This window comes from Rhipicephalus microplus, chromosome 8 (genome assembly GCF_043290135.1).
Source record: "Rhipicephalus microplus isolate Deutch F79 chromosome 8, USDA_Rmic, whole genome shotgun sequence".
Lineage (NCBI taxonomy): Eukaryota > Metazoa > Arthropoda > Arachnida > Ixodida > Ixodidae > Rhipicephalus > Rhipicephalus microplus.
Genome location: NC_134707.1, coordinates 81233002 through 81246143, shown reverse-complemented (window position 1 = coordinate 81246143; position 13142 = coordinate 81233002). Strand labels below are relative to the sequence as shown.

General features: G+C 54.2%; 7 non-coding genes across 7 annotated transcripts; all 7 read right to left on the bottom strand.

Annotated features, from left to right (window-relative positions):
* Nucleotides 1-9440: 9440 nt before the first annotated feature.
* On the bottom strand, nucleotides 9441-9532 carry TRNAI-UAU (transfer RNA isoleucine (anticodon UAU)). The gene is given in 2 exon segments: nucleotides 9441-9476; nucleotides 9495-9532. It is a non-coding gene; the product is annotated as a tRNA-Ile (tRNA).
* Nucleotides 9533-9675: 143 nt separating this feature from the next.
* On the bottom strand, nucleotides 9676-9767 carry TRNAI-UAU (transfer RNA isoleucine (anticodon UAU)). Its single transcript is given in 2 exon segments — nucleotides 9676-9711; nucleotides 9730-9767. It is a non-coding gene; the product is annotated as a tRNA-Ile (tRNA).
* Nucleotides 9768-9910: 143 nt separating this feature from the next.
* TRNAI-UAU (transfer RNA isoleucine (anticodon UAU)) lies at nucleotides 9911-10002 on the bottom strand. Its single transcript is given in 2 exon segments — nucleotides 9911-9946; nucleotides 9965-10002. It is a non-coding gene; the product is annotated as a tRNA-Ile (tRNA).
* Nucleotides 10003-10380: 378 nt separating this feature from the next.
* Nucleotides 10381-10472, bottom strand: TRNAI-UAU (transfer RNA isoleucine (anticodon UAU)). Its single transcript is given in 2 exon segments — nucleotides 10381-10416; nucleotides 10435-10472. It is a non-coding gene; the product is annotated as a tRNA-Ile (tRNA).
* Nucleotides 10473-11319: 847 nt separating this feature from the next.
* On the bottom strand, nucleotides 11320-11411 carry TRNAI-UAU (transfer RNA isoleucine (anticodon UAU)). Its single transcript is given in 2 exon segments — nucleotides 11320-11355; nucleotides 11374-11411. It is a non-coding gene; the product is annotated as a tRNA-Ile (tRNA).
* A 1083-nt stretch (nucleotides 11412-12494) lies between these two features.
* On the bottom strand, nucleotides 12495-12586 carry TRNAI-UAU (transfer RNA isoleucine (anticodon UAU)). The gene is given in 2 exon segments: nucleotides 12495-12530; nucleotides 12549-12586. It is a non-coding gene; the product is annotated as a tRNA-Ile (tRNA).
* A 377-nt stretch (nucleotides 12587-12963) lies between these two features.
* TRNAI-UAU (transfer RNA isoleucine (anticodon UAU)) lies at nucleotides 12964-13055 on the bottom strand. Its single transcript is given in 2 exon segments — nucleotides 12964-12999; nucleotides 13018-13055. It is a non-coding gene; the product is annotated as a tRNA-Ile (tRNA).
* Nucleotides 13056-13142: the final 87 nt, after the last annotated feature.

The window sequence follows — 13142 nt, the reverse complement described above, 5'->3', positions numbered from 1 at the left end:
TACCGTGCGCTAACCGATTGCACCACTGGGGAACACGGTCGCACGTAGGAGCCTTTTCTTTAGGACTGTTGTCTCCACACAACTCCAGTAAACAATAGTTTTCGAGCTAGGCAGTCGCCAGCATTGAGTATACAATTAACCTCATGGCTAAATATGAAAACTAATAAAAATTTCACTCCCCAGGTGAGGCTCAAACTCACAACCCCGGCATAGCTCACGAGAACTGTCGTATAAGTATGGTGCGCTAACCAATTGCGCCACTGGGGAACACGGTTGCACATAGGAGTCTTTCCTTGAGGACTGTTGTCTGCGCAAGACTCCAGTAAACAAATGTTTTCGAGCCAGGCAGTCGCCAGCATTGAGTATTGTGGTGTACACGTATCCCGAAGGAGTACGGCCACCAGCGTGGGTCCGGTCTCAGCGAGCCGCAGGGCACGCATTAACCGTCGCCGTGGCGGGAAACACGATACTGCTCAAGTCGCAACACTTTATTGTGGCAACACCAAACGCAGTACAGCCCGTTGCAAAAAAGGCGCGGCGGGAAAGCAAGTAGGCTTATCCACGCCACGGGCACAAAGTACTACACAGGGGTGCCACGAGCACGTCTCCGCGGTAAAGCCGATCCACGGAGACACCGGAGCAAAGGCCCGGTTGCTCGAGCGAGGGCAAAGGCGCTCGCGTTGGCTTCGAAGGGAGACGGGTCGGCGTAGCGAGGCCACGCACTAGGACACCGTACCGCCCTTCGGCCGTGCGTACGCAGCGGGGCAAACAGCGGGTGAGCGTTCGCCTTGGGCGCGAGGCGCCGTCAGCGAAGTCCGACGAGCCCCCGACTGACGGGAGTCGACGGACGAAAAGATAGCGTGGCTCACCGTTTGCTGTCCCGGAGAGTATCTGACCGCTCCCGACGCAGCGCGCGAAAACCTCTCTTGGGAGTCCCCGCGCGCGGCGCCACCGCCAACATCCGCTACCGGGTGAGGGAGTTAAACGTCACTCCGCTCTCCCACCACGGCAGACAGCGAAGGAGGGCAGACATGTCGGGACATGAGAACGGCAGAAAAGGCGGGAAAGCCCGCTGCCTCGTCCGGCAGAAAGGCGGGAAAGCCCGCGTAAAGGCAGCGGGCCAGCCTCAATTCCCACATCCCCCTCTCCTAAATTTGCCCTTTACCGGTCTGCAAAAGGCAGCCGGGCGTTACTCATGCAGTTAAAAAAAAATGACACCGCTATGAGCAACACAGTGGCCTCTCCCGACCCAGTTGCTGCAGCACAAACTACAATGAAACGCTTTAAAGGAAAAACATAAGCTTTATGTTCAAGAAAAAAAGGAAGGGGAAAGAAAAAACGAGTAGCGAAAGTACAATACATGACCGAACACGGGTAACACAAAAACACACACACACACAAAGTCAAATAAAGTCGTCATCAAAAGTGACAAGAAAGTCTGTGCTGGTGTCGCCGTTACCGCCCGGCGCATATGCGTCAGTGGACGGAATCCCTGGGTCAACGAGGGCCGCGAAGCCCGGGTTCTTCCGCATTCTCTCTCGGCAGAGAGCAGCCAAGTCTTCGTCGGGGAGCGCCGTGGGTGGCACGGACGAGGCCGGCGTAGACTTCTTACACCCGGAGGCTCGCGCCGCCTGGGCTCTTCCCGCGTGGAGGCTTCCCCGAAAATGGCTCTCTGCGTAAATGTTGACCCCGCACAGCGAGCACTCACGCACCCCAGGTGGGTCTGGCAGCCGGGCACCTCGCGCGAGCACGTCGCGCTCCGTGATGGTGTGGCCGCGGAACGGCAATGGCACCTTATCACTGGCAGTCTCACGTCGTACTCGCCGCTGTGCCTTCCACGGCAAATCGCTTACAAACCACCCGGGCGCATCTTGGTTTTCTTGGCACGTCCAAGTGGCCACGCTACGTGCTTGCCTCTTCGCGCATGGAGGCGCCGGGGCCGCGGGCTCGGGTGGTTTGCGCGCCCGCCGCGTTCCCGCCTTCTGCCGGCGGGCAGGCGATCTCGACTTTGCCGGAACTGCAGACATGCCGGAAGGAGGAACGGGAAGACACCACTTGTGGCCAGGGTCGTCGACTGCACACTGAGGGGCCGCACTGTTGGCGCGCAGACTCGCAGCCGTGGTGACCAACCCGCCCCCGATTTGTCAGCGATCAAACTCCACTCACAGCGCGCACCAACACTTACGTCACTTCACATCACGCCCTCTTCCCAATCACGGCACCACAACACCCGCCACTGACACTGATTCGTCGTTTCGTTGGTCCCCCTTCACCCCCACATCGCGCTCGCCAGTGGAGACAGTTCAGCGCACGGCGTGGAGAGCAAAAAAAAAAGGAAAAAAAAATAACACGAGGGGAAAGAGAAAAAAAAGAAAGAAAAACGCACGCATTCGTGCAGAAGAGGCGCGTTCTTAGAGCGATGGATGCAAAAAAACAAAAAAAAAACTAACACATGAACGCTAGACAGGAATGAAGACAAAAAATGAAACACTTGCAGCAACTGGCGGGGGCCGGCTTCTTTCCGATCAGTGGACTGAAAGAAGCCAGCCTACAGAGACCAAACTGTAAAACTGAGGGCCTTCGGTTGCGGAGAAGTCCGCCGTCCGGCGCGAGATCACAAAGGTGACCGCTTCCTCAGATTATACCGGCGCGGGGTCCGAATGCGATCCGCCGCTCCGGGTGTGCCTCGTTGCTGGCGCGAAGTGCCGCAGGGCTCTTGCGCGAGCTCGTCAGACCGTGATACAAAGGGTTTCAGGTCTGCGATATGGGCACGGCTGAGTTTTTCCCGTCTGGGGATCTTTCAGCAAGTACGCGAGTGGAGTGCAAGCTTTCTCCACTCGGTACGGACCAAGCCACTTAGGAGCGAGCGAGGTTGAGAACCCCTTACTGGCATCGCTAAGGGCGTGGTTGCGCTTCAGGACAAGATCGCCCACCTCAAAAACTAGGTCGCGATGCTTGCGGTCATATTGGGCCTTCTGCTGAGCCCTGGCCGACGCCACACTTTGCCTTGCTTTGCAGAAAGCTCGACAAAGCCTGTCCCGAAGTGCCGACGCGTAAGCAGAGCAGTCTGCCGGCGCCTCCTCGTCCTCGAGCTGGCATTGGGCGACGCTGGTCACCGGATTTGCCAACTCCCTTCCAAAATTTAAGAAGGCGGGCGAGAAACCAGTTGAGCGACTCTCGGATGTTCGAATAGCGAACGCGAGCTCACTCAAATGGTCTGCCCAGTCCCTTTGACTTTCGGCAAAGGCCGCCAACATCGGTTTGAGCGTACGATTGACGCGCTCCGTCAAATTGGACTGGGGATGGTAGGGTGAAGTGGTGCAGTGATCAATTCCGAGGGAACGGCACGTGACACCAAACACCCGAGCGGTGAAATACGAAGCATTGTCAGTGATGAGCCTTTCCGGGAAGCCGAACCGGCAAAACACTTCCTGCAGCTTCTCAAGCACCGCTCGCGCTGTCACCTTCCGAAGTGGGAAAAGTTCCACCCATTTCGAAAAGTGATCAGCGACTACCATCAGGTGAATGAACCCCTGCTTACTTCTGGGAAATGGTCCCATTAGATCGCAGGTGGCCACTTGCCACGGACGCTCACTGACAATCGGTTTCATCAGACCGGGCGGTTTGCCACCCCTTGATTTCACCGTTTGACAGACGCGGCAAGAACGGCAGTAGCGAAAAATGTCTCGCTTCATGCCGGGCCAGGTCACAACGCGGCTCAGTTTTGCAAAAACCTTCGAGCCACTCAGGTGACCAGCCATGGGTTCGTCGTGAGAGGATCGCAACAGTGCGGCTCTCAGACTTTTGGGCATAACCACCTTAAACGGGTCTATGGACTCGTCGTCAGTGGCTATATACTTCAGCAGGAGCCCGTCATGGTCCAGCAAATATGAATCCGCCGGGGACTCAGCGACACACGCTGGTTCGAGCCCCCTATTCGCGCCCGCTGCAGGGCAAGCAGCGTCACGGCGCTCCGTCTCGTCGAGACAGTCGTTATCGGCGCCCGCTGCAGGACAAGCAGCGTCACGGCGCTCCATCTCTCTGAGACCGTCGCACATTTCGCGACAAAACGGGTCACTTTGCTGGGCCTTCAGAAGCTCTTCTCTGCTGAAAGCGATGCCCATTCTCCCAAAATGGGGGAGTCTGGTATCGCGCCCACTCAGGACCGCAGCAACAACCGCTTGAGTCGGCGTTACGGGTTCGCTCTCGGCCTCGTGGCCTTCGGAAAGCTCCCCCACTCGGCCGCTTCGCGGTGCGCCGCTTACCTGGTTAGCATCCAAGGTTTGTCCGCATGGGGACTCACCCTTCACGCCGAACGGCGGCGAAGCTGCTGTTTCGCCCCCGACGCTTGCAAGTGCTAAGGCACCGCTAGCGGCGGTCGCACCGGGATCAAGGTCCTCGGCCGACAGTGGGGCACGAGATAGCGCGTCAGCTACCACGTTGGTGCTCCCCTTTCGATACTGCACCGAAAAGTCATAGTGCTGTATCAGGAGAGCCCAGCGCGCCAGCCTGCCGGCAGGCTCACGGAGCCGCATCAGCCAGCTGAGCGCACTGTGATCCGTTTGCACTACGAATTTCGTCCCATCAAGATAGACGTCAAACTTCCGCAGTGCAAACACGATGGCGAGGCACTCCTTTTCGGTCACGGAATAATTTTTCTCCGCAGAGACCAAGGAGCGGCTGGCAAAGGCCAACGGCTGCAACACGCCATCGTATTCCTGTAGGAGAACAGCTCCTAAACCCAGATCGCTCGCATCAGTCTGTACAACGAACGGTCTGGTCAGGTCGGGGAGCTTGAGCTGCGCTGTCTCCGCTATGGCGTTAGACAGTCGGCAAAACGCCTCCTGCTGCTCAAGTCCCCATTGCCACTCGGCAGACTTACCCAAGAGTTTGCTCAAGGGCGCCTGCAGTCGGGCACAGGACGGAATGAAGGAACGGTAAAAGTTGACCATTCCTAGAAAGCGGCGAAGGCCACGTACGTCCTTGGGCACGGGAAATTCGAGAATAGCTCGAAGTTTCTCCCGATCCGGCTCTATGGAGCCTTCGCCCAGCGTAAACCCGAGCAACTGAACACGGGTCTGCGCTAATTGGACCTTAGCGGGGTTAAGTGTCATCCCGGCGGTCCTCACCCTCTCGAGTACATCGGCAACATGGGCCAAGTGCTCTTCGAAGGTTCGTGAATAAATCACGATGTCGTCGAGGTAGCACATGCAGTATGACCACTTTGCTTCCCCGAGGACGCGGTCCATGAGTCTTTGAAACGTCGCAGGAGCATTGCAAAGACCAAAGGGCATACGAGTAAACTCGAACAACCCTCTGTGGGACGTGAACGCAGTTTTACACTGGTCACGGGTACCCATCCGGACCTGTAGATAACCTTTAGAGGCGTCAAGCGTGGTAAAGTACCGTGCATCACCCAGGTTATCTACGATGGAGTTTATCGTGGGGAGCGGATAGGCATCCTTACGAGTCACTCCATTCAGACGGCGATAGTCGACGCACAGGCGATGACTGCCATCTTTCTTAGGCACCAGCACAATTGGAGACGCCCAGGAGCTAGACGAGCGGCGAATAATGCCAGCCGCAAGCATATCATCTAGCAACCCATCGATAATCTGCCTTTTGGCGAGACTGACGGGCCTGGGGTTACACTTCAAAGGAAGCGCGTCACCAGTTTCGATCACGTGGCTCACAAAATCGGTGCAGCCAGGTTGATCGGTGAAGAGCTCGTCGTACTGACGTAACAGTGTCGACAGACGAGCCTTCTGTGCTTCATCCAACTGAGTCGCGCAGGCGACCAAAGGATGTAGTGCCTCTTCGTGTCGTGCCGGTCGATCCAAGCAGGGGTTTCGAGCCGACGAGCGCGGAACGCCAGGGTACGACCCCGGAGTTGGCGCACGACACGGTTCGTGCCGCGACTCTCGTTCCCAAAGGGGACTGTGAGAGGGCAAATGCGGTGAGCGGGGGCTTGGCCCCGAACTCTGCGCAGGGCACGTTTCCGACGCTTCTGCCGCAAAGGCGACGGTAAGCGCCGGCGGGCTGATGAACGGCTTGAGTTGGCAAAATGGGCCATCACGATAGCCGCCATTCGCAATGTCCACAACGATACCGGTTTTAAGGAGAAAGTCCCGACCGAGAATCACTGGAACATTGAGCCCTGGAAGATGAATAAGACGGCAGCGTCTCATTCGATCTCCCCATCGGACAGTCAACCTTGCAGCGCCCGCCGAATGGGCCACGCCTTTCGCAAGGGTGAATGTCGTTCGGCTGTCCCGCAAGCGCACCGAGTGCTTCTGCAAGTGGGACAACACCTGTTCGCCAAACAACGAGGCGCTAGCGCCCGTGTCCAGCAAAGCCGAAAATTCACGGCCGGCAATGGTGACCGGAATGAACGGCGCGTGCGTATCGGCAAGAAAAGTGCTTGCCCTGCACGCAGAGGGAAGAAGCAAAGGTTGGGTCGGTCGTGCATTCACGAACGACCCGGAAGCCCGTTTCCCTGCCTCGCAGGAGGCCTGGATCCGGTGCATTCCCTTGCTATGTGCCCTCTTTCACGGCAGCGGTAACAGCGCACTCCATCACGGTCTGTATTCCCAGACGGAGCAGCTTCGAGCTGTCGTGATCGGCTCGCTACGTTATCGTAGGATACGTTTCTGCGAGCCGCACCTCCCACATTACGTTGGGTCGAAAAGCGTCCCTGCGTGGAGGTTTCAGGTGGAGCAGCGCAGGCTGCCCACCTTTCATGCGTAAAGGGGTCAAGAGCGCGATCGCTCAACTCCCACGCACAGCCGGTTGCAGCCGCAAAGGCGGCGCGGAGAGGCTGTTGCCGTTGGGGAAGGGTCATGGCCCCTCTCCAAGCGCAGCGCGGCTCAAGGGCGTCGCTGGCTGGCGGCGGCGGGCGATAGGCACGCGCGGCGAGAATGTCGCCTTGGATGCGCTTCGCCTCGGCGGCCAACGCTTCCAAATCACTGAAGCGGCCGCCGCGCAGGTAAGCCGAAAAAGTCGGATGTGCCTGCCGTATCACCCGTTCGACGCGTTCCTCGTTCGAGGCTCGGGGCTCAGCGATAGAAATAAGTTCATCCATCGCCCGTACATACTCCTGTAAAGACTCGTCAGGAGCTTGTGTACGGAGCTCGAGCTCTCGCCGCATCCTACTTTCGTAGTCAGCGGGTAGGAATTCGCGCAAAAAGACCGCACGAAATTCCTCGAGGTTTGCTGCACGGTAACCGGAAAGCCGATACCATCGCGCCGCCGTGTCAGTCAGTGCAGCTGGAACAACACGTTCGAGCACCACCTTATCATCCAAACCCATCGCTCTCTGATAACGTGACAGAGAGTCGAGGTAATCTCGGGCGGTGAGCTGATCACCGTATCCGCTGTAGGTTGGCACAGGCAACATAACAGCGGGGTGACCGCTTTTCGGAACAGCCGAAAGCGTTTGCACAGCTCCCGAGAGTGCTTGGATCATCTGCACGGCGTTTTGCAGCAAAGTCTGCGTCGTCGCACCGGCTTCGTAGGAAACCGTTGGTGCGTTAGCGGCGCGGTCGAGCGAAGGCGAGCAGTCGCCCAGCTCGATCAGTGGGGCGGTTTCAAACAGACCACCGCCCGGCGCGCCATTCCCAGAGCAAAATAGGCTCCTTGTGGGATATGCCTGTTGTCGAACCAAAGGCGCACTTGGTGCGGCTACCATCGACAATTCAGGCGCCTGCGCAGCGTGCGGTCGAAGTGTCGGTTGCACGGCTGATAGCGGGCAAAAGTCGGCGAGGGCCCCGTCAATTCCGCAGGGAACCGACTGCGAGCGCTGTGCCGACGAACTGCCATGCATGCCAAAGGGCGCATTAGCAGTCGGAGGCGCTTGTGCGTAACGTTCGGGTAGGGCAAGAGGCCCATTCCGAAGCGACGCGCCATCTCCAAAGGGAGCGGCTAGGCGCCTCGTGTCGTCACCGCAATAGGGGGTGCCGACACGGACGGGTGCAGAAGGGTTCCCGTTCATAGAGGCAATGGCCTCCGTGTGCAACGCGGCATCCGCTAAAAGGGACAGCGGACAAAAGTCCCGCGAAGCAGCCATGTTGCGACGAGCCCGAATCGCGCAGGCGAACTGACTCGCTAAGAGCAATCAAAAGCTAGAGCTTTTGATACCGCGTTGGGCGCCAGTGTGGTGTACACGTATCCCGAAGGAGTACGGCCACCAGCGTGGGTCCGGTCTCAGCGAGCCGCAGGGCACGCGTTAACCGTCGCCGTGGCGGGAAACACGATACTGCTCAAGTCGCAACACTTTATTGTGGCAACACCAAACGCAGTACAGCCCGTTGCAAAAAAGGCGCGGCGGAAAGCAAGTAGGCTTATCCACGCCACGGGCACAAAGTACTACACAGGGGTGCCACGAGCACGTCTCCGCGGTAAAGCCGATCCACGGAGACACCGGAGCAAAGGCCCGGTTGCTCGAGCGAGGGCAAAGGCGCTCGCGTTGGCTTCGAAGGGAGACGGGTCGGCGTAGCGAGGCCACGCACTAGGACACCGTACCGCCCTTCGGCCGTGCGTACGCAGCGGGGCAAACAGCGGGTGAGCGTTCGCCTTGGGCGCGAGGCGCCGTCAGCGAAGTCCGACGAGCCCCCGACTGACGGGAGTCGACGGACGAAAAGATAGCGTGGCTCACCGTTTGCTGTCCCGGAGAGTATCTGACCGCTCCCGACGCAGCGCGCGAAAACCTCTCTTGGGAGTCCCCGCGCGCGGCGCCACCGCCAACATCCGCTACCGGGTGAGGGAGTTAAACGTCACTCCGCTCTCCAACCACGGCAGACAGCGAAGGAGGGCAGACATGTCGGGACATGAGAACGGCAGAAAAGGCGGGAAAGCCCGCTGCCTCGTCCGGCAGAAAGGCGGGAAAGCCCGCGTAAAGGCAGCGGGCCAGCCTCAATTCCCACAGTATACAATTAACCTCATGACTAAATATGAAACCTAATAAAAATTTCATTCCACAAGTGAGTCTCGAACTCACAACCCCGGCATAGCTGACGAGAACTGTTGTATAAGTACCGTGCGCTAACCGATTGCGCCACTGGGGAACACGGTCGCACGTAGGAGTCTTTTCTTTAGGACTGTTGTCTCCACACAACTCCAGAAAACAATAGTTTTCGAGCTAGGCAGTCGCCAGCATTGAGTATACAATTATCCTCATGGCTCAATATGAAAACTAATAAAAATTTCACTCCCCAGGTGAGGCTCAAACTCACAAACCCGGCATAGCTCACGAGAACTGTCGTATAAGTACCGTGCGCTAACTAATTGCGCCACTGGGGAACACGGTCGCACGTAGGAGTCTTTTCTTTAGGACTGTTGTCTACACACAACTCCAGTAAACAAATGTTTTCGAGCCAGGCAGTCGCCAGCATTGAGTATACAAATAACCTCATGACTAAATATGAAAACTAATTAAAATTTCATTCCACAGGTGAGTCTCGAACTCACAACCCCGGCATAGCTGACGAGAACTGTCGTATAAGTACCGTGCGCTAACCAATTGCGCCACTGGGGAACACGCTCGCACGTAGGAGTCTTTTCTTTAGGACTGTTGCCTACACACAACTCCAGTAAACAAATGTTTTCGAGCTAGGCAGTCGCCAGCATTGAGTATACAATTAACCTCATGACTAAATATGAAAACTAATAAAAATTTCAATCCCCAGGGGAGGCTCGAACTCACAACCCCGGCATAGCTCACGAGAACTGTCGTATAAGTACCGTGCGCTAACCAATTGCGCCACTGGGGAACACGGTTGCACTTAAGAGTGTTTCCTTTAGGACTGTTCTCTACACACAACTCCAGTAAACAAATGTTTTCGGGCCAAGCTGTCGCCAGCATTGAGTATACAATTAACCTCATGACTAAATATGAAAACTAATAAATATTTCATTCCCCAGGTGAGGCTTGAACTCAAAACCCCGGCATAGCTCACGAGAACTGTCGTATAAGTACCGTGCGCTAACCAATTGCGCCACTGGGGAACATGGTTGCACGTAAGAGTGTTTCCTTTAGGACTGTTGTCTACACACACCTCCAGTAAACAAATGTTTTCGAGTCAGGCTGTAGTCAGCATTTAGTATACAATTAACCTCATGACTAAATATGAAATCTAATAAAAATTTGATTCCATAGGTGAGGGACGAACTCACAACCCCGGCATAGCTCACGAAAACTGTCGTATAAGTACCGTGCACAAACCAATTGCGCCACTGGAGAACGCGGTTGCACGTAAGAGTGTTTCCTTTAGGACTGTTGTCTACACACACCTCCGGTAAACAAATGTTTTCGAGCCAGGCAGTCGCCAGCAATGAGTATACAATTAACCTCATGTAAAAATATGAAAACTGATAAAAACTTCATTCCCCAGGTGAGGCTCGAACTCACAACCCCGGCATAGCTCACGAGAACTGTCATATAAGTACCGTGCGCTAACCAATTGCGCCACTGGGGAACACGGTTGCTTGTAAAAGTGTTTCCTTTAGGACTGTTGTCTACACACAACTCCAGTAAACAAATGTTTTCAGGCTAGGCAGTTGCCAGCATTGAGTATACAATTACCTCATGGCTAAATATGAAAACTAATAAAAGTTTCACTCCCCAGGCGAGGCTCAAACTCACAACCCCGGCATAGCTCACAAGAACCGTCGTGTAAGTACCGTGCGCTAACCAATTGCGCCACTACGGAACACGGTCGCACGAAGGAGTCTTTCCTTTAGGACTGTTGTCTGCGCAAAACTCCAGTAAACAAATTTTTTCGAGCCAGGCAGTCGCCAGCATTGAGTATACAATTAACCTCATGACTAAATATGAAAACTAATAAAAATTTCATTCCACAGGCGAGTCTCGAACTCACAACCTCGGCATAGCTCACAAGAACTGTCGTGTAAGTACCGTGCGCTAACCAATTGCGCCGCTGCGGAACACGGTCGCACGTAAGAGTCTTTCCTTTAGGACTGTTGTCTGCGCAAAACTCCAGTAAACAAATTTTTTCGAGCCAGGCAGTCGCCAGCATTGAGTATACAATTAACCTCATGACTAAATATGAAAACTAATAAAAATTTCATTCCACAGGCGAGTCTCGAACTCACAACCTCGGCATAGCTGACGAGAACTGTCGTATAAGTACCGTGCGCTAACCAATGGCGCCACTGGGGAACACGTTTGCACGTAAGAGTGTTTCCTTTAGGACTGTTGTCTACACACACCTCCAGTAAACAAATGTTTTCGAGCCAGGCAGTCGCCAGCATTGAGTATACAATTAACCTCATGACTAAATATGAAAACTGATAAAAATTTCATTCCCCAGGTGAGGCTCGAACTCACAACCCCGGCATAGCTCACGAGAACTGTCGTATACGTACCGTGCGCTAACCAATTGCGCCACTGGGGAACACGGTTGCACGTAAAAGTGTTTCCTTTAGGACTGTTGTCTACACACACCTCCAGTAAGCAAATGTTTTCGAGCCAGGCAGTCGCCAGCATTGAGTATACAATTAACCTCATGACTAAATATGAAAACTAATAAAAATTTCAATCCCCAGGTGAGGCTTGAACTCACAACCCCGGCATAGCTCACGAGAACTGTCGTATAAGTACCGTGCGCTAACCACTTGCACCACTGTGGAACATGGTTGCACGTAAGAGTGTTTCCTTTAGGACTGTTGTCTACACACACCTCCAGTAAACAAATGTTTTCGAGCCAGGCAGTCGCCAGCATTGAGTATACAATTAACCTCATGACTAAATATGAAAACTAATAAAAATTTTATTCCCCAGGTGAGGCTCGAACTCACAACCCCGGCATAGCTCACGAGAACTGTCGTATAAGTACCGTGCGCTAACTAATGGCGCCACTGGGGAACACGGTTGCACGTAAGGGTGTTTCCTTTACAACTGTTGTCTACACACTCCTCCAGTAAACAAATGTTTTCGAGCCAGGCAGTCGCCAGTATTCAGTATACAATTAACCTCATGACTAAATATGAAAACCAATAAAAATGTTATTCCCCAGGTGGGGCGACGAACTCACAACCCCGGGATAGCTCACGAGAACTGTCGTATAAGTACCGTGCGCAAACCAATTGCGCCACTGGAGAACACGGTTGCACGTAAGAGTGTTTCCTTTAGGACTGTTGTCTCCACACAATTCTAGTAAACAAATGTTTTCGAGCCAGGCAGTCGCCAGCATTGAGTATACAATTACCTCATGTAAAATTATGAAAACTAATAAAAATGTTATTCCCCAGGTGGGGCTACGAACTCACAACCCCGGGATAGCTAACGAGAACTGTCGTATAAGTACCGTGCGCTAACCAATTGCGCCACTGGAGAACACGGTTGCACGTAAGAGTGTTTCCTTTAGGACTGTTGTCTCCACACAACTCTAGTAAACAAATGTTTTCGAGCCAGGCAGTCGCCAGCATTGAGTATACAATTACCTCATGTAAAATTATGAAAACTAATAAAAACTTCATTCCCCAGGTGAGGCTCGAACTCACAACCCCGGCATAGCTCACGAGAACTGTCGTATACGTACCGTGCGCTAACCAATTGCGCCACTGGGGAACACGGTTGCTTGTAAAAGTGTTTCCTTTAGGACTGTTGTCTACACACAACTCCAGTAAACAAATGTTTTCAGGCTAGGCAGTTGCCAGCATTGAGTATACAATTACCTCATGGCTAAATATGAAAACTAATAAAAATTTCACTCCCCAGGCGAGGCTCAAACTCACAACCCTGGCATAGCTCACAAGAACTGTCGTGTAAGTACCGTGCGCTAACCAATTGCGCCACTGCGGAACACGGTCGCACGTAGGAGTCTTTCCTTTAGGACTGTTGTCTGCGCAAAACTCCAGTAAACAAATTTTTTCGAGCCAGGCAGTCGCCAGCATTGAGTATACAATTAACCTCATGACTAAATATGAAAACTAATAAAAATTTCATTCCACAGGCGAGTCTCGAACTCACAACCTCGGCATAGCTGACGAGAACTGTCGTATAAGTACCGTGCGCTAACCAATTGCGCCACTGGGGAACACGGTCGCACGTAGGAGTCTTTTCTTTAGGACTGTTGTCTACACACAACTCCAGTAAACAAATGTTTTCGAGCTAGGCAGTCGCC